This window comes from Pelmatolapia mariae, linkage group LG13 (genome assembly GCF_036321145.2).
Source record: "Pelmatolapia mariae isolate MD_Pm_ZW linkage group LG13, Pm_UMD_F_2, whole genome shotgun sequence".
Taxonomy (NCBI): Eukaryota; Metazoa; Chordata; class Actinopteri; order Cichliformes; family Cichlidae; genus Pelmatolapia; species Pelmatolapia mariae.
Genome location: NC_086238.1, coordinates 33,191,395 through 33,210,460, shown reverse-complemented (window position 1 = coordinate 33,210,460; position 19,066 = coordinate 33,191,395).

Genomic DNA, 19,066 nt, shown 5'->3' with positions numbered 1-19,066 from the left:
CGTAGTATTATTCTTGTGCATTAGTGTTAAAGATACAGGAGCATGATCGCTGACAGCTATAGGGTGAATCTCAGTGTCTGAAATGTCCCTCAGCAGTGAGCTGCTGACCAAAAAATAATCCAGACATCGTAGGAGTGATGGACATGTGAGAAAAAAGTATATTCCTTACTGGTGGGGTGAAGGGAGCGTCATGTATCGCAAAGACCAAAGTCGCTCATATACTGTTTGATTATATTTATGGACTGCCAATTACGCTGAGTTCCTGCTGTATTGAGCCTATCCACTTCTTCATTTTGTCCAAGGTTGAGGTCGCCTCCAAGAACAAGTGTGCCATCTAAGTGTTCAGAGAGTGCACTGAAAAAACCGTGAAAGAATGAGGGATCATCAGCATTTGGACCATATACACTTACAATACATAGCTTTTTATCAAGTATAGATAGTTTAATGATTAAGAATCTGCCCTCTGGATCTATAACTGTATCGAGTACTGTGAAATAAATTTTTTTATGGATTAAAATTGCTACTCCCCTTTGTCTAGAATTATAACAAGCTGAGAACACATTAGGAAACTCAGGTGTTTTAAGTTCATTCGAGCCTCTAAGAGGTCTGTGGGTCTCTTGTAAAAGGACAACATCTGCCTGTAGTTTTTTGAGTTGGTTAAATATTTTTAACCTCTTTTCTCTGGAGCCAGCTCCATTTACATTCCATGTAACGAATCTTAGTGCACCCATAGATGTCTGTGTATAACTAGGGGTGTGCGCTGTGTGTGTCGCTTAGACAGGTGGAGAGAATACATCACTTGTTCGTAAATAAAAAGAGGGGGAGAGAGAAAAAATGTGTGGTGAGATGCTCCCTGAGTCTGACTATGTGTGTGCATATTTACTAATATGAGTACGCTTGGTTTAAGTGTGTGTATCCTATACGACTGTGTGCGCTGTCTGATGTAAATGTGCTGCCGTTGAGCGCATGGCTGTACGTGATCGTGCTGTGCGTATGTGTCCAAATAAAGGATGTTGTTTGTGGATGAGTGTGGAAGCAGGTGATCGAAGCAGTGAAAGAAAGAAAAAAGAAAGAAAGAAACCAAGGACAAGGGTGAGCAGCATAAAAACAAGAGGGGGAAAAAAGAGAACAAAAAACGAGAAGAAAAAAAAAAAAAATCCGGAAACATTCCGATCAAACCATTGACGGAGAGTGACGGTGTTAATTCTGCTATGAAATCACACCTAAGATGTGATTTGATACTAGTAAGTTAAACAGATGTTAATGCAAGTTAGTGTGAGTGGGTGGGGAAAGGGTGTAGCGGATTCTTATCTGGTGTGAAGTTAATACAGCCACGGAGTGATGTCGGGATCGCGGTGAAGCTGTCCGTCCACGTACAGCCGGTCCACAGCGATGACAGCGCGGGAGCCCTTCTGGATAAAGCTGCGTCGGATTGGGAAGAGGACCCTGCGTCGTTCCAGGATCTCTTTGGGGAACTGGTCGTTCACGCTGAAGTCCGTTCCTTTTAATTCCCTGCCGCAGCTTTTCACCTGTTCCTTTTGTTTGTAGTGGCCGAATTTGGCCACGATAGGACGTGGTCTCCCGGCCGCAGCCCGAATGGGGCCGAGGCGATGCACCCTATCAAAGACGATGTTCTTCACCGTGTCCTCGGGCAGCTTCAGGTGGGTTTTGATGAAGCTTTTTACCGTGGTCTCCGTGTCCTCTCCAGCGGCTTCTGGAATACCAGAAAATACCAGATTATCACGCATGCTACGAGCTTGTAGATCAATAACTGTTTCTTTTATTTTTTTATTTTCTCTATTTAGCTGAGTAACATTGTCTGTGAGACATTTCACCGACTCCCTTAGCGTGGCATTTTCAGCAGCGAGCGTTTCCACCTGCTGCTGGCTGAACTCCAGGGACTCTCGCAAGGATTTAAATTCCCGGTGAAGAATCTCCACCAAGGACAGCCTTGCATCGAAACTGGACAGTCGTTGGTCGATTGACTCCAGTATGTCGACAATATCTTTGCCGGCTGGCGATGTTGTGCCGGGGGAATCTGCCGGGCGAAGTCTTTTCGACGATGGCGTCTCAGGTTTGGCCGGGGAAGCTGCACTCTGAGCCTTCTTCATCACGAGATCCTGGAAGTACTGATCAATGTAATCTTGGAGAGCCTCTAAACTCTCCCCGTTGTTCTCCAGGGTGTTGGAGATGATTTAGACAAATGTTGTTAGTTATAAGACAATTGATGAGTGTATTTGGTTATACTGAAGCTTAAAGGAATTTATTCAAATCTAAACTATCATTCGCTTTAATTTTCAGCCAAAATCTCCGGCGTCTGATGTCAGTTACAACATGAGTCGCTTACCTTGTCCGTCACTTCCGTCACTTACCTCTCCACTTTCTTTCAGCAGCCCTTCTTTCAGCAGCAGTGACACTAACTTACCTGATGGACCTGCCTGTGATGGGCCAGTGAAAGAAGACAACTCAAATGATAATCAAGCAAACTCAAGTCAGTCAAATACTGACAGTGAAGCTGCAGCGACCATAAGGCGCTCAGAGAGAACAAGAACCCAACCAGAACGATTACAATATAGTCAGTTGGGAAATCCCCTCGTTTCCATTGCCTAGTCCCTGTTTCAAGGTCTAAGCCTGGCTGTTTACCAGTGCCTTGACAGAACAAGATTCTGTGGTCATCCCCAAGAATGCTGGTTTCCCTGTCATTACCATTTAGCTATCCCATGCAAAGGGACTTGCATGATTCTAAGGGGGGATAGTGTAACCCAGTGTTAAAAACGGGATTAAAAGCATAAATATTAATATTCTTTTGATTAAAATACTAATTTCATAATGGTAATAAATACTGATAAAAAGCATGTAAACATAAGTTTAACTAATATGTACGTATGTATATGTAATATATAAATGGTGTGGGGGCAGGACTTAGTCCTGTGGAGTGTCTTTGTTAGATCCACTGAGCGACCAATCATTGGCTGGTCTGACCGTCCCCCAGTCTGTGTGCGCTGCTCAGACACCTGTGTGTGCCTTCGTGTGCCAGTCAGATACGCCAGAGACACAGACGGTGAAAGATCCGTTTACCCGTGCGGCGAAGAAGCTAGCTGGATAGTGAAAGTCCTTTTTTCGGCGAGAATAATAAGAGTGATACCGTATTCTAGAGGCCGTGAGCCAGCGTGAGCACTGTGAAGCCCCGTGTAGCATTTGTTGCTTCACATGGTAAGTCCCAGGCAGTACATGTGTGCTAGCATAGCATGCTACTTGCCGCTAGCTCCGATGCTAACTTCCGCTAGCCATTTTGCAATGAAAGTGCCCTTTCCGAGGCTAAAGCAATTAGCACTGAGTATGCTGCACTTTATACGAAATGTTCTTTAAAGGTTCATGTCACATTACTGTGGTATTGATGTATAATGTATGGTTTTGTGCGAAGTTGTTATGTTAGCACATGTTCACTTTTCTCATGGTGCTAATTATAGTTCTGCAACGTGAAAGCAACGTGAAATTAAGTGCCTTCACCTGCACTTTACTTAGTTGAAACTTGATAAGTCTCAAGCCAATGTGTATTTTAATGCACTGCTGAGCTATTTTGTATTATTTTAAATGTGTGTTTCCTATGCACCTTTTCCCTTTGAAATTAGAATAATTTGTTGTACAACCTAGAATGTTTTGAAAGAAATTTAGAAACACTACAAGCAACTAGTAGTAATAATAAGTTACAGACATGATAGCTTAAATGTTAAACTACTGTATTCTGGCCTGGTCCGCAGGTCAGGTTTTTTTCCTTTGCTTATTTGGATTGGATTGGTTTTGAGGACCTGAGAAGAATCGAGGATCCCTTTTCCAGTACTGGATGGCGAGCCCAGCCCAAAGAGCCGAATGAACTGGTGGATTGTAACCCGACTGGTTACAAACACACTGAGTGACTATTGAACATTGACAGACTGAAAGTGACTTTAAAAAAAGGACACAAAAGACAATATATCCTTGGTTCGACCATTTGTGGGGTTTATTTTATTTTATTTTGTTTTTAAGAAGCGGGCTCTACCTTTGTTAAATGTGCACAACCTGCTAAACTTTAATAATTGTCAATAAATGCAATTGTGTCTTCTACACCTACTGCGTACAAGTCCTCTGTTGTCACACCCTTGGCTCCTACGAATCTAGAACCTGTCTGATCTGGCCCATATTTCCCTTCTGTCCTCGTACTGTGGTTAAAGGTAACTACACTGCCCATACTACATGCAAAGAAGGCAAGAAGTAGCACTAACAGGTCTTACATGCCCATTACTAGTATTGCACCACCAGTGTTACAATCACATAAACTATGTTCATTATAATTTGCTGAGACTCTCTAACCTGACCAGTGACGCCATGGAAGGGTTCGCAGAAGAATTGGGTCCGACCTCTTTGATGGGAGTGCAAAATCGAATGGCCCTTGACATGTTGTTGGCGGAGAAGGGGGGCGTATGTGCAATGTTTGGAGACATGTGCTGCACCTTCATCCCCAATAACACTGCTCCAGATGGATCAGTAACTCGAGCCCTGGAGGGCCTTAAAACTCTGTCTAAAACCATGCATGAGCACTCAGGAATTGACAACCCGCTGGAGAGTTGGATGGCATCTGTGTTTGGACAATGGAAAGGTTTGGCTATATCTGCAATGCTCGCAACATTCTTAGGGTTACTGGTCACCTGTGGTTGTTGTCTCATTCCTTGTGCCAGAGGATTGTTGGTAAAGGTAATAACGAGGGCAGTGGACCCCGGAGCGGTGGTTCCGGTGTTTCAGTGTCCACTGATAACCTCTGTAGTAACTGAGGGGGCTGAGGAGTGACACAACACCAGGTGTGGTGAGCTTCCAAAAGAAAGCTCAAGAGAGGGAATGTGGAGATACAGAAATTATTTTATTGCTACGATATAACCTGCATTATTAACAGTGCCGTCATAATATACCTTACAGCACTGATATTGTATTAAAGATGTTTGCCACCATATTAACCTTTATTACAGGTGCAGCCATAATCATTTTATACACACATTGCATTTTTGTGCTCATTCAGAGTTGATGTTCATTCTATTAAAGGTTTTAAGCTTTGTGAAGCGCTATGTCTTCACAATCTATTGTGTAAGTGACTGGAGCATAGAAGGACTGCATACACGCTTGAAATTCATTTAGCTTCTAACTGCATTTTAGTTTACTTGGCAACAGATGACAGAGGACCAGTCAAGAGAGGTACCAGCCCCAAGAACCTTCTGGGCTTCAAACTTATTGCCTTACATGGAAGGTGTTAACTAAAGAGGAAGGGGGCGTTATCCCTGTTGCTTTAAAAGTATTCTCAAATGTATTTTTAGCAGAAAACATGTGCTAATGTGATGTTGCCATACTTCTTCTCCTGTGTGTGTTTTAATAAACTCATCGTTTGATTGCACTCTTCTGGGCATCCGTTGGTTTGTTTCATTGCTCAACATTGCTTGGTTTCGCGACACAAACTAAGTCAAAACCATTAAATACCTAAGCAGCCTGTGCCAGGGATCTGTGTTTGCTGATACCTGGCACCGTGCACTGAAGTTTTACACCAAACAAACTAAGCCAAAACCATTAAATACCTAACCAGTCTGCACCAGGGTTCTGTGTCAGCTGATCCCTGGGACAGTGCACTAAACTTCATGAACAAATAAACTAAGAGAAAAACATTAAATACCTAACCAGCCTGCGCCAGACATCTGTGTCAGCTGCTCCACGCGACCGAGCACTTAAGGTTTACATCAAATAAAGTAAGACAAAAATATTAAATACCTAACCAGCCTGCGCCAGACATCTGTGTGAGCTGCTCCCTGCGACCGAGCACTGAAGTTTTACATCAAATAAAGTAAACCAAAATCATTAAATACCTAACCAGCCTGTTCATGGGATCTGTGTCAGCTGATCCCTGGGACGGTGCACTGAAGTTTTAGATCAAGAAAACTAAACTAAAACCATAAGTACCTAACCAACTTGTGCCAGGGATCTGTGTCAGCTGATCTTAGGCACCATGCACTAAACTTTCTGATCAAATAAACTAAGCCAAAACCAATAAATACCTAACCTGCCTTTGCCAGGGATCTGTGTCAACTGATCCCTGGGACAGTGCACTGAAGTTTTACATCAAATAAACTGAACCAAAACCATTAAATACCTACGCAGCCTGTTCATGGGATCTGTGTCAGCTGATCCCTGGGACCGAGCAGTGAAGTTTTATATCAAATGAACTAAACCAAACCCATTAAATACCTAACCAGCCTGTTCATGGGATCTGTGTTAGCTGATCCCTGGGACCGTGCACTGAAGCTTTACATGAAACAAACTCAACCAAAACCATTAAATACCTAACCATCCTGTTCATGGGATCTGTGTCAGCTGATCCGTGGGACAATGCACTGAAGTTTGACATCAAATAAAGTAAACCAAAACCATTAAATACCTACGCAGCCTGTTCATGGGATATGTGTCAGCTGATCCATGGGACTATGACCTGAAATTTTACATCTAATAAACTAAGCCAAACCATTAAATACCTAAGCAGCCTTTGCCAGGGATCTGTGCCAGCTTATCCGTGGGACTATGCACTGAAGTTTGACATCAAATAAAGTAAACCAAAACCATTAAATACCTACGCAGCCTGTTCATGGGATCTGTGTCAGCTGATCCGTGGGACTATGCACTGAAGTTTTACATGAAATAAACTAAGACAAAACCATAAAATACCTAACCAGCCTGTGACAGGGATCTGTGTCAGCTGAGCCCTGGGACAGTGCACTAAACCTTTTGATTACATAAACTAAGACAAAAACAATATATACCTAACCAGCCTGTGCCAGGGATCTGTGTCAGCTGATCCGTGGGACTAGGCACTGAAGTTTTACATCATATAAACTAAACCAAAACCATTAAATACCTAACCAGCCTGTTCTTGGTATCTGTGTCAGCTGATCCAAGGGACTGTGCACTGAAGTTTTACATGAAATAAACTAAGCCAAAACCATTAAATACCTAACCAGCCTGTTCCAGGGATCTGTGTCAACTGATCCGTGGGACAGTGCACTGAAGTTTTACATCAAATAAACTAAACCAAAACCATTAAGAACTGTTGTGGGATTTCTCTTTAGTGTATTGTCCTTTAATGTATTGTATTGCTTTCATGTTACTTAGTTTAGTATGTGTGGTTCACACCTCATTCACGCTGGGAAACAGACGGTGAGAAACTGGTGAATGTCTCCCAGGATGCGGAAGCTCACACAGGAAGGCTTGACCCCAGAGTGGGGGAGATTCACACAGGTGATAGAGAGTCTGTCTGTTTAGAGCCAAGGTGTGAACTGCAACTGTAAAAGCCTTTTGTTCTGTGACTGTGTAGAAAAAGGAACTGAACTGTTCATTGTCAGAGAGGACTTTCAGTAACCCCTGACTGACGTCCCTCCTCATGCATGAATTTGCTGAAATAAAGGTGTTGTTACAACTCATCCCGTCTGCAGGCTTTGGTAATTAAAATTTCCACAACAATACCTAACCAGCCTGTTAATGGGATCTTTGTCAGCTGATCCAAGGGACCATGCACTGAAGTTTTACATCAAATAAACTAAACCTGTCATGATCCTGGGCCATGTTGGCCCAGTGTTCTTAGTTTTCGTTTGTTTTGTGTTTTGTTCCTTATTTTTTCCCTGGTTTCTAAGTTGTTCTGTTAAGATGCTCCTTATTTGATTACCCCCTCTGTGATCCCCTGTGTATCTGTAGACCCTTGTTCCCCTCCTTGTGTTTTATTCCATTTTTCCCCAGCCCGTTATGTCGTGCACTCTCTACTCCTGTCTGAACCTCTGTACTTCCTGTTTTACTTTGACAGTCTCCCCTCAGTGTTGCGTTTACTCCTGCCATGTCTTGTTATGATTATCAGTGTCAACTGTGTTCCCCGTGTGCTCCCACTTCCCTCGTTAACCCTCTGTGTATTTATGTCTGCTTCTCACTCAGTTCTGGGTCGCATTCTCCCTCATTCATGGCCGTGTGTTTCTCTGTGTCCTAGTGTATTGTTTCCCATCACAACAGAGAGGCGAATCTGGCATTGATATATGACATCACAACAGAGAGGCGAATCTGGTATTGATATTTGACATCACAGCAGAGACGCGAGTCTGGTATTGATATGTGACATCACATCAGCGACGCAAATCTGGCATTGATATTTGACATCACAGTAGACAGGCGATTATGGCATTGATATTTGATATCACAATAGCGAGGCAAATCTGGCATTGATATTTGTTTTCACAAGAGAGAGGCGAATCTGGCATTGAAACGTGACATCACAGCAGAGACTCGAGTCTGGTATTGATATGTCACATCACAACAGAGAGGCGAATCTGGCATTGATATGTGACATCACAACAGAGAGGTGAATCTGGTATTGATATTTGACATCACAGCAGAGACACGAGTCTGGTATTGATATGTGACATCACAGCAGAGACGCGAGTCTGGTATTGATATGTGACATCACATCAGCGACGCGAATCTGGCATTGATATTTGACATCACCATAGAGAGGCAAATCTGGCATTGATATTTGTTTTCACAACAGAGAGGCGAATCTGGCATTGATATTTGACATCACAGCAGAGGTGAGATTCTGGTATTGATATTTGACATCACAACAGAGAGGCGAATCTGGCATTGATATGTGACATCACAGCAGAGAGGCGAATCTGGCATTGATATTTAACATCACAATACAGAGGCTAATCTGGCATTGATATTTGACATCACAATAGAGAGGAGAATCTGGTACTAACATGTGACTTCACAATAGAGTTTCAGTTTTAGTTTCAGTTTCACTTTTATTTCTATAGCACATTTAAAAGACCCAGGTACATCATAGTGCTTCACAGACGAGTCGCATTTCGGGATTACAACAGTAAAGGAGCAGGAAAATACAATTATCAACAAAAGAAAATACAGTTATAAGATGGTGATGTGGCAACAAGCATGAACCCGGGAAAAGTTAAAAACTAAGTTTTTTGGAAGTCAAGATTAAACAGGTGGGTTTTTAAACGTGATTTAAAGGATTGGATGGATTCCGACGCACGGACATCAATCGGCAAGCTGTTCCAGAGTTTTGGTGCGGCAAAAGCAAAAGCTCGATCCCCCCTACTCTTCCATTGAGAGATTGGTTGCATTAAGAGCCCCTGGTTAGAGGATCTGAGTGCCCCCCGTGGGGATGTATAGGTCAAGGAGGTCGATTAAGTAGCTGGGTGCCAGGTTATTTAAAATTTTAAAAGTGTATAAAAGGATTTTAAAAACGATACGGTATTTGACGGGGAGCCAATGAAGGTTGGCGAGGATGGGTGTGATATGGTCATGTCTTCTGCTGCCGCTTAAAAGGCGTGCTGCAGCATACTGGACTAGTTGCAGGCGTTGGATGAGTGAAAGTTGGAGGCCTAAATAAAGAGAATTACAATAGTCCAATCTCGAAGTAACAAGAGCATGAATGAGCTTTTCAAGGTCTTTATGTCGTAAGTAGGGCATTGCTTTAGAAATTTGACATCACAGCTGGTTTTCACCACTGCAGCCACTTGCTTGTCTAATTTGAGAGAACTATCCAGCACTACTCCAAGGTTTTTGACAGTAAACGAAAGATGACTGGCATAGGATCCCAAGGTATCCGTTAGATGTTTCAATGGGATGTGACTGTCAAAGATGATAATTTCTGTTTTGTTTTCATTAAGGGTGAGAGAGTTGTGCAGTAGCCAGTCTCTAATATAACGCAGGCAGTTGAACAACGGCAATAGCGGGGACTGGAGATCCAAATCCAGAGGAAAATAGATATGGATATCATGCACATAACAGTGGAAAGAAATATTATGATTTCTGAAAAGAGAGGGGCGAATCTGGAATTGATATGTGACATCACATCAGAGACGCGAATCTGGCATTGATCTTTCAAATCACAGTAGAGAGGCGATTCTAGGATTGATATGTGACATCACAACAGAGAGTTTATTCTTGCATTGATATGTGACATCACAATAGTGAGGCGAATCTGGCATTGACATTTGACTTCACAATAGAAAGGCGAATCTGGAATTGACATTTGACTTCACAAAAGAGAGGCGAATCACGCATTGATATTTGACTTCACAATAGAGAGACGAATGTGGCATTGATATTTGACATCACAATAGAGAGGCGAATCTCTCATTGATATGTGACATCACAACAGAGAGGAGAATCTGGCATTGATATTTGACATGACAATAGAGAGGAGAATCTGGCATTGATATTTGACATCACAGCAGAGACGCGAGTCTGGTATTGATATGTGACATCACAATAGAGAGGCGAATCTGGCATTAATATTTGACATCACAGTAGAGTGGCGAGTTTGGTATTGATAGTTGACATGACAATAGAGAGGCAAAACTGGTATTGATATTTGACATCACAAGAGAGAGGCGAATCTCGAATTGATATGTGACATCACAGTAAAGAGGCCAATCTGGCATTGATATGTGACATGACAATAGAGATGCGAATCTGGCATTGATATGTGACATCACAACAGAGAGGCGAATCTCGCATTGATAATTGACATCACAACAGAGAGGGGAATCTCGCATTGATATTTGACATCACAACAGCGAGCCGAATCTGGAATTGATATGTGACATCACAATAGAGAGGCGATTCTGGCATTCATTTTTGACATCACAACAGTGAGGCGATTCTGGCATTGATATTTGACATCACAACAGAGACGCGAGTCTGGCATTGATATGTGACATCACATCAGAGACGCGAATCTGGTATTGATATGTGACATCACAGCAGAGAGACGAATCTGGTATTGATATGTCACACCACAGAATAGAGGCGAGTCTGGTATTGATATGTGACATCACAGCACAGACGCGAATCTGGTATTGATATGTGACATCACAACAGAGAGGCGAATCTGGCATTAATATTTTAATTCACAATAGAGAGGTGAATCTGGCATTGATATTTAACAAGAAAATAGAGAGGCGAATCTGGTACTGATATTTGACATCACAACAGAGACTCAAGTCTGGTATTGATATGTGACATCACATCAGGGACACGAATCTGGCATTGAGATTTGACATCACAACAGAGAGGTGAATCTCGCATCGATATGTGTCTTCACAGTAGAGAGGAGAATCTGGCATTGATATTTGACTTCACAATAGAGAGGACAATCTGGCATTTATATTTGACATCACAATAGAGAGGCGAATCTGGCATTGATATTTGACATCACTGCAGAGACGCGAGACTGGTATTGATATGTCACATCACATCAGAGACGCAAATACGGCATTGATATGTCACATCACAATAGAGAGGCGATTCTGGCAATGATATTTGTTTTCACAACAGAGAGGCGAATCTGGCATTGCTATTTGTTTTCACAATAGAGAGGCTAATCTGGCATTTATATGTGACATCACAATAGAGAGGCGATTCTGGCATTGATATTTGACATCACAGCAGAGAGGCGAATCTGGCATTGATATGTGACATCACAATAGAGAGGAGAATCTGGTATTGATATTTGACATCACAACAGAGAGGCGAATCTGGCATTGATATGTGACATCACAATAGAGAGGAGAATCTGGTATTGATATTTGACATCACAGCAGAGAGGCGAATCTGGCATTGATATGTGACATCACAATAGAGAGGAGAATCTGGTATTGATATTTGACATCACAGCAGAGAGGCGAATCTGGCATTGATATGTGACATCACAATAGAGTGGTGAATCTGGCATTGATATGTGACATCACAATAGAGAGGTGAATATGGCATAGATATTTAACATCACAGTAGAGAGGTTCGTCTGGCATTGATATGTGACATCACAATAGAGAGGTGAATCTGGCATTGATATTTAACGTCAATTTAGAGAGGCTGGTCTGGCATTGATATGTGACATCACAATATAGAGGTGAATCTGGCATTGATATTTAACATCACAGTAGAGAGGTTTGTCTGACATTGACATGTGACATCACAATATAGAGGTGAATCTGGCATTGATATTTAACGTCAATGTAGAGAGGCTGGTCTGGCATTGATATGTGACATCACAATATAGAGGTGAATCTGGCATTGATATTTAACGTCAATGTAGAGAGGCTGGTCTGGCATTGATATGTGACATCACAATATAGAGGAGAATCTGGCATTGATATTTGACATCATAGCAGAGACGCGAGTCTGGTATTGATATGTGACATCACATCAGGGACTCCAGATAGAGAGGTGAGTCTGGTATTGATAGTTGACATCACAATATAGAGGAGAATCTGGTATTGATATTTGACATGACAACAGAGAGTCGAATCTGGCATTGAAATGTGACATCACAATAGAGAAGTGAATCTGGTATTGATATTTGACATCACAATAGAGAGGCTAATCTGGCATTGATATTTGACATCACAGCAGAGAGACGAATCTGGTATTGATATTTGTTTTCATAACAGAGAGGCGAATCTGGCATTGATATGTGACATCACATCAGTGAGACGAATATTGCATTGATATGTGACATCACAGTAGAGAGGCGTTTCTGGCATTGATATGTCACATCACAATAGAGAGGCGAATCTGGCATTGATATGTTACATCACTATAGAGATTCGAATCTGGTATTGATATGTTACATCACAATAGAGAGGCGAATCTGGCATTAATATGTGACATCACAATAGAGAGGCGATTCTGGCATTGATATGTGACATCACAATAGAGAAGCGAATCTGGCATTGATATTTGACATCACAGCAGAGACGCGAGTCTGGTATTGATATGTGACATCATAATAGAGAAGCGAATCTGGCATTGATATTTGACATCACAGCAGAGAGGCGAATCTGGCATTGATATGTGACATCACAATAGAGAGGAGAATCTGGTATTGATATTTGACATCACAACAGAGAGGCGAATCTGGCATTGATATGTGACATCACAATAGAGAGGAGAATCTGGTATTGATATTTAACATCACAGTAGAGTGGTTCGTCTGACATTGATATGTGACATCACAATAGAGAGGTGAATCTGGCATTGACATTTGACATCACAATAGAGAGGCGAATCTGGCATGGATATTTAACATCAATGAAGAGAGGTTCGTCTGGCATTGATATGTGACATCACAATAGAGAGGTGAATATGGCATAGATATTTAACATCACAGTAGAGAGGTTCGTCTGGCATTGATATGTGACATCACAATAGAGAGGTGAATCTGGCATTGATATTTAACGTCAATGTAGAGAGGCTGGTCTGGCATTGATATGTGACATCACAATATAGAGGTGAATCTGGCATTGATATTTAACATCACAGTAGAGAGGTTTGTCTGACATTGACATGTGACATCACAATATAGAGGTGAATCTGGCATTGATATTTAACGTCAATGTAGAGAGGCTGGTCTGGCATTGATATGTGACATCACAATATAGAGGTGAATCTGGCATTGATATTTAACGTCAATGTAGAGAGGCTGGTCTGGCATTGATATGTGACATCACAATATAGAGGAGAATCTGGCATTGATATTTGACATCACAGCAGAGACGCGAGTCTGGTATTGATATGTGACATCACATCAGGGACTCCAGATAGAGAGGTGAGTCTGGTATTGATAGTTGACATCACAATATAGAGGAGAATCTGGTATTGATATTTGACATGACAACAGAGAGTCGAATCTGGCATTGAAATGTGACATCACAATAGAGAGGCTAATCTGGCATTGATATTTGACATCACAGCAGAGAGACGAATCTGGTATTGATATTTGTTTTCATAACAGAGAGGCGAATCTGGCATTGATATGTGACATCACATCAGTGAGACGAATATTGCATTGATATGTGACATCACAGTAGAGAGGCGATTCTGGCATTGATATGTGACATCACAATAGAGAGGCGAATCTGGCATTGATATGTTACATCACTATAGAGATTCGAATCTGGTATTGATATGTTACATCACAATAGAGAGGCGAATCTGGCATTAATATGTGACATCACAATAGAGAGGCGATTCTGACATTGATATGTTACATCACTATAGAGATTCGAATCTGGTATTGATATTTGACATCACAACAAAGAGGCGAATCTGGCATTGATATTTGATATCACAATAGAGAGGCGAATCTGGGATTGATATGTGACATCAGAATAAAGAGGCGAATCTGGCATTGATATTTGACATCACAATAGAGAGGCGATTCTGGCATTGATATTTGACATCACAACAAAGAGGCGAATCTGGCATTGATATTTGATATCACAATAGAGAGGCGAATCTGGGATTGATATGTGACATCAGAATAAAGAGGCGAATCTGGCATTGATATTTCACATCACAATAGAGAGGCGATTCTGGCATTGATATGTGACATCACAGCAAAGAGGATAACCTGGCATTGATTTTTGACATCACAGCAGAGACACGAGTCTGGTATTGATATGTGACATCACATCAGAGCCACAAATCTGGCATTGATATTTGACATCACAATAGAGAGGTGAATCTGGTATTTATATATGACATCACAACAGAGACGCGATTCTGGCATTGATATTTGACATCACAACAAAAAGGCGAATCTGGCATTGATATTTGATATCACAATAGAGAGGCGAATCTGGGATTGATATGTGACATCAGAATAAAGAGGCGAATCTGGCATTGATATTTGACATCACAATAGAGAGGCGATTCTGGCATTGATATGTGACATCACAGCAGAGAGGCTAACCTGGCATTGATTTTTGACATCACAGCAGAGACATGAGTCTGGTATTGATATGTGACATCACATCAGAGCCACGAATCTGGCATTGATATTTGACATCACAATAGAGAGGCGAATCTGGTATTTATATATGACATCACAACAGAGACGCGAGTCTGGTATTGATATGTGACATCACAGCAGAGACGCGAGTCTGGTATTTATATTTGACATCACACCAGAGACGCACATCTGGTATTGATATTTGACATCACAATAGAGAGGCGAATCTGGCATTGATATTTTACTTCACAATAGGGAGGTTCGTCTGACATTGATATGTGACATCACAGTAGAGAGGTTCGTCTGACATTGATATTTAAAATCAACGTAGAGAGGCTGGTCTGGCATTGATATTTTACTTCACAATAGAGAGGTGAATCTGGCATTGATGTTTAACAAGACTATAGAGAGGCGAATCTGTTACTGATGTTTGACATCACAAAAGAGACGCTAGTCTGGTATTGATATGTGACATCACATCAGGGACGCGAATCTGGCATTGATATTTGACATCACAACAGAGAGGCCAATCTGGCATTGATCTGTGAAAGCACAGCAGAGAAGCGAGTCTGGTATTGATATGTGACATCACATCAGAGATACGAATCTCTCATTGCTATTTCAAATCACAGTAGAGAGGCGATTCTGGCATTGATAATTGACATCACAATAGAGATGTGATTCTGGCATTGATATTTGACTTAACAATAGAGAGGAGAATCTGGCATTGATACTTGACTTCACAATAGAGAGGAAAATCTGGCATTTATATTTCAGATCATAATAGAGAGGCAAATCTGGCATTGATATTTGACATCACAGCAGAGAGGTGAATCTGGCATTGATATGTGACATCACAACAGAGAGGCGAATCTCGCATTGATATTTGACATCACAACAGAGAGGCGAATCTCACATGATATGTGACATCACAACAGAGAGGCGAATATGGCATTGAAATGTGACATCACAATAGAGAAGCGAATCTGGCATTGATATTTGTTTTCACAATAGAGAGGCTAATCTGGCGTTGATATTTGACATCACAGCAGAGAGGCGAATCTGGTATTGATATTTGACATCACAGCAGAGACGCGAGTCTGGTATTGATAGTTGACTTCACAATATAAAGGAGAATCTTGTATTGATATTTGACATAACAGCAGAGACGCGAGTCTGGTATTGATATGTGAAATCACATCAGGGACGCGATTCTGGCATTGATATGTGACATCACATCAGTGAGACGAATCTGGCATTGATTTGTGACATTACATCAGAGAGGTGAATATGGCATTGATATGTGACATCACAATAGAGAGGAGAATCTGGTATTGATATTTGACATCACAGCAGAGACGCGAGTCTGGTATTGATAGTTGACATCACAATATAAAGGAGAATCTTGTATTGATATGTAACATCACAGCAGAGAGACGAATCTGACATTGATATGTGACATCACAGCAGAGAGACAAATCTGGTATTGATATTTGACATCACAGTAGAGAGGCGATAATGTTATTGATATTTGACATCACAATAGAGAGGCGAATCTGGCATTGATATTTGTTTTCATAACAGAGAGGCGAATCTGGCATTGATATGTGACATCACATCAGTGAGACGAATCTTGCATTGATATGTGACATCACAGTAGAGAGGTGAATATGGCATTGAAATTTGACATCACAATAGAGAGGCGAATCTGGCATTAATATGTGACATCACAATAGAGAGGCGAATCTGGAATTGATATGTGACATCACAATAGAGAGGCGATTCTGGTATTGATATTTATTTTCACAATAGAGAGGCGAATCTTTAATTTATATGTGACATCACAATAGAGAGGCGATTCTGGCATTGATATTTGTTTTCACAATAGAGAAGCGAATCTGGCATTGATATTTGTTTTCACAACAGAGAGGCAAATCTGGCATTGATATTTGTTTTCACAATAGAGAGGCGAATCTGGCATTTATGTGTGACATCACAATAGACAGGCGATTCTGGCATTGATATTTGTTTTCACAATAGAGACGCGAATCTGGCATTGATATTTGACATAACAATAGAGAGGCGATTCTGGCATCGATATTCAACATCAATGTAGAGAGGCTGGTCTGGCATTGATATGTGACATCACAATAGAGAGGTGAATCTGGCATCGATATTCAACATCAATGTAGAGAGGCTGGTCTGGCATTGATTTTTAACTTCACAATAGAGAGGTGAATCTGGCGTTGATATTTGACATCACAGCAGAGAGGTGAAACTGGGATTGATATGTGACATCACAACAGAGAGGCGAATCTCGCATTGATATTTGACATCACAACAGAGAGGCGAATCTCACATGATATGTGACATCACAACAGAGAGGCGAATATGGCATTGAAATGTGACATCACAATAGAGAAGCGAATCTGGCATTGATATTTGTTTTCACAATAGAGAGGCTAATCTGGCGTTGATATTTGACATCACAGCAGAGAGGCGAATCTGGTATTGATATTTGACATCACAGCAGAGACGCGAGTCTGGTATTGATAGTTGACTTCACAATATAAAGGAGAATCTCGCATTGATATTTGACATCACAACAGAGAGGCAAATCTCGCATTGATATTTGACATCACAACAGAGAGGCAGATCTGGTATTGATATTTAACATCACAGTAGAAAGGCGATAATGGTATTGATATTTGACATAACAGCAGAGACGCGAGTCTGGTATTGATATGTGAAATCACATCAGGGACGCGATTCTGGCATTGATATGTGACATCACATCAGTGAGACGAATCTGGCATTGATTTGTGACATTACATCAGAGAGGTGAATATGGCATTGATATGTGACATCACAATAGAGAGGAGAATCTGGTATTGATATTTGACATCACAGCAGAGACGCGAGTCTGGTATTGATAGTTGACATCACAATATAAAGGAGAATCTTGTATTGATATGTAACATCACAGCAGAGAGACGAATCTGACATTGATATGTGACATCACAGCAGAGAGACAAATCTGGTATTGATATTTGACATCACAGTAGAGAGGCGATAATGTTATTGATATTTGACATCACAATAGAGAGGCGAATCTGGCATTGATATTTGTTTTCATAACAGAGAGGCGAATCTGGCATTGATATGTGACATCACATCAGTGAGACGAATCTTGCATTGATATGTGACATCACAGTAGAGAGGTGAATATGGCATTGAAATTTGACATCACTATAGAGAGGCAAATCTGGCATTGATATTTGTTTTCACAACAGAGAGGCGAATCTGGCATTGATATTTGACATCACAGCAGAGGTGAGATTCTGGTATTAATATTTGACATCACAACAGAGAGGCGAATCTGGCATTGATATGTGACATCACAACAGAGAGGCGAATCTCGCATTGATATTTGACATCACAACAGAGAGGCGAATCTCACATGATATGTGACATCACAACAGAGAGGCGAATATGGCATTGAAATGTGACATCACAATAGAGAAGCGAATCTGGCATTGATATTTGTTTTCACAATAGAGAGGCTAATCTGGCGTTGATATTTGACATCACAGCAGAGAGGCGAATCTGGTATTGATATTTGACATCACAGCAGAGACGCGAGTCTGGTATTGATAGTTGACTTCACAATATAAAGGAGAATCTTGTATTGATATTTGACATCACAACAGAGAGGCGAATCTCGCATTGATATTTGACATCACAACAGAGAGGCAAATCTCGCATTGATATTTGACATCACAACAGAGAGGCAGATCTGGTATTGATATTTAACATCACAGTAGAAAGGCGATAATGGTATTGATATTTGACATAACAGCAGAGACGCGAGTCTGGTATTGATATGTGAAATCACATCAGGGACGCGATTCTGGCATTGATATGTGACATCACATCAGTGAGACGAATCTGGCATTGATTTGTGACATTACATCAGAGAGGTGAATATGGCATTGATATGTGACATCACAATAGAGAGGAGAATCTGGTATTGATATTTGACATCACAGCAGAGACGCGAGTCTGGTATTGATAGTTGACATCACAATATAAAGGAGAATCTTGTATTGATATGTAACATCACAGCAGAGAGACGAATCTGACATTGATATGTGACATCACAGCAGAGAGACAAATCTGGTATTGATATTTGACATC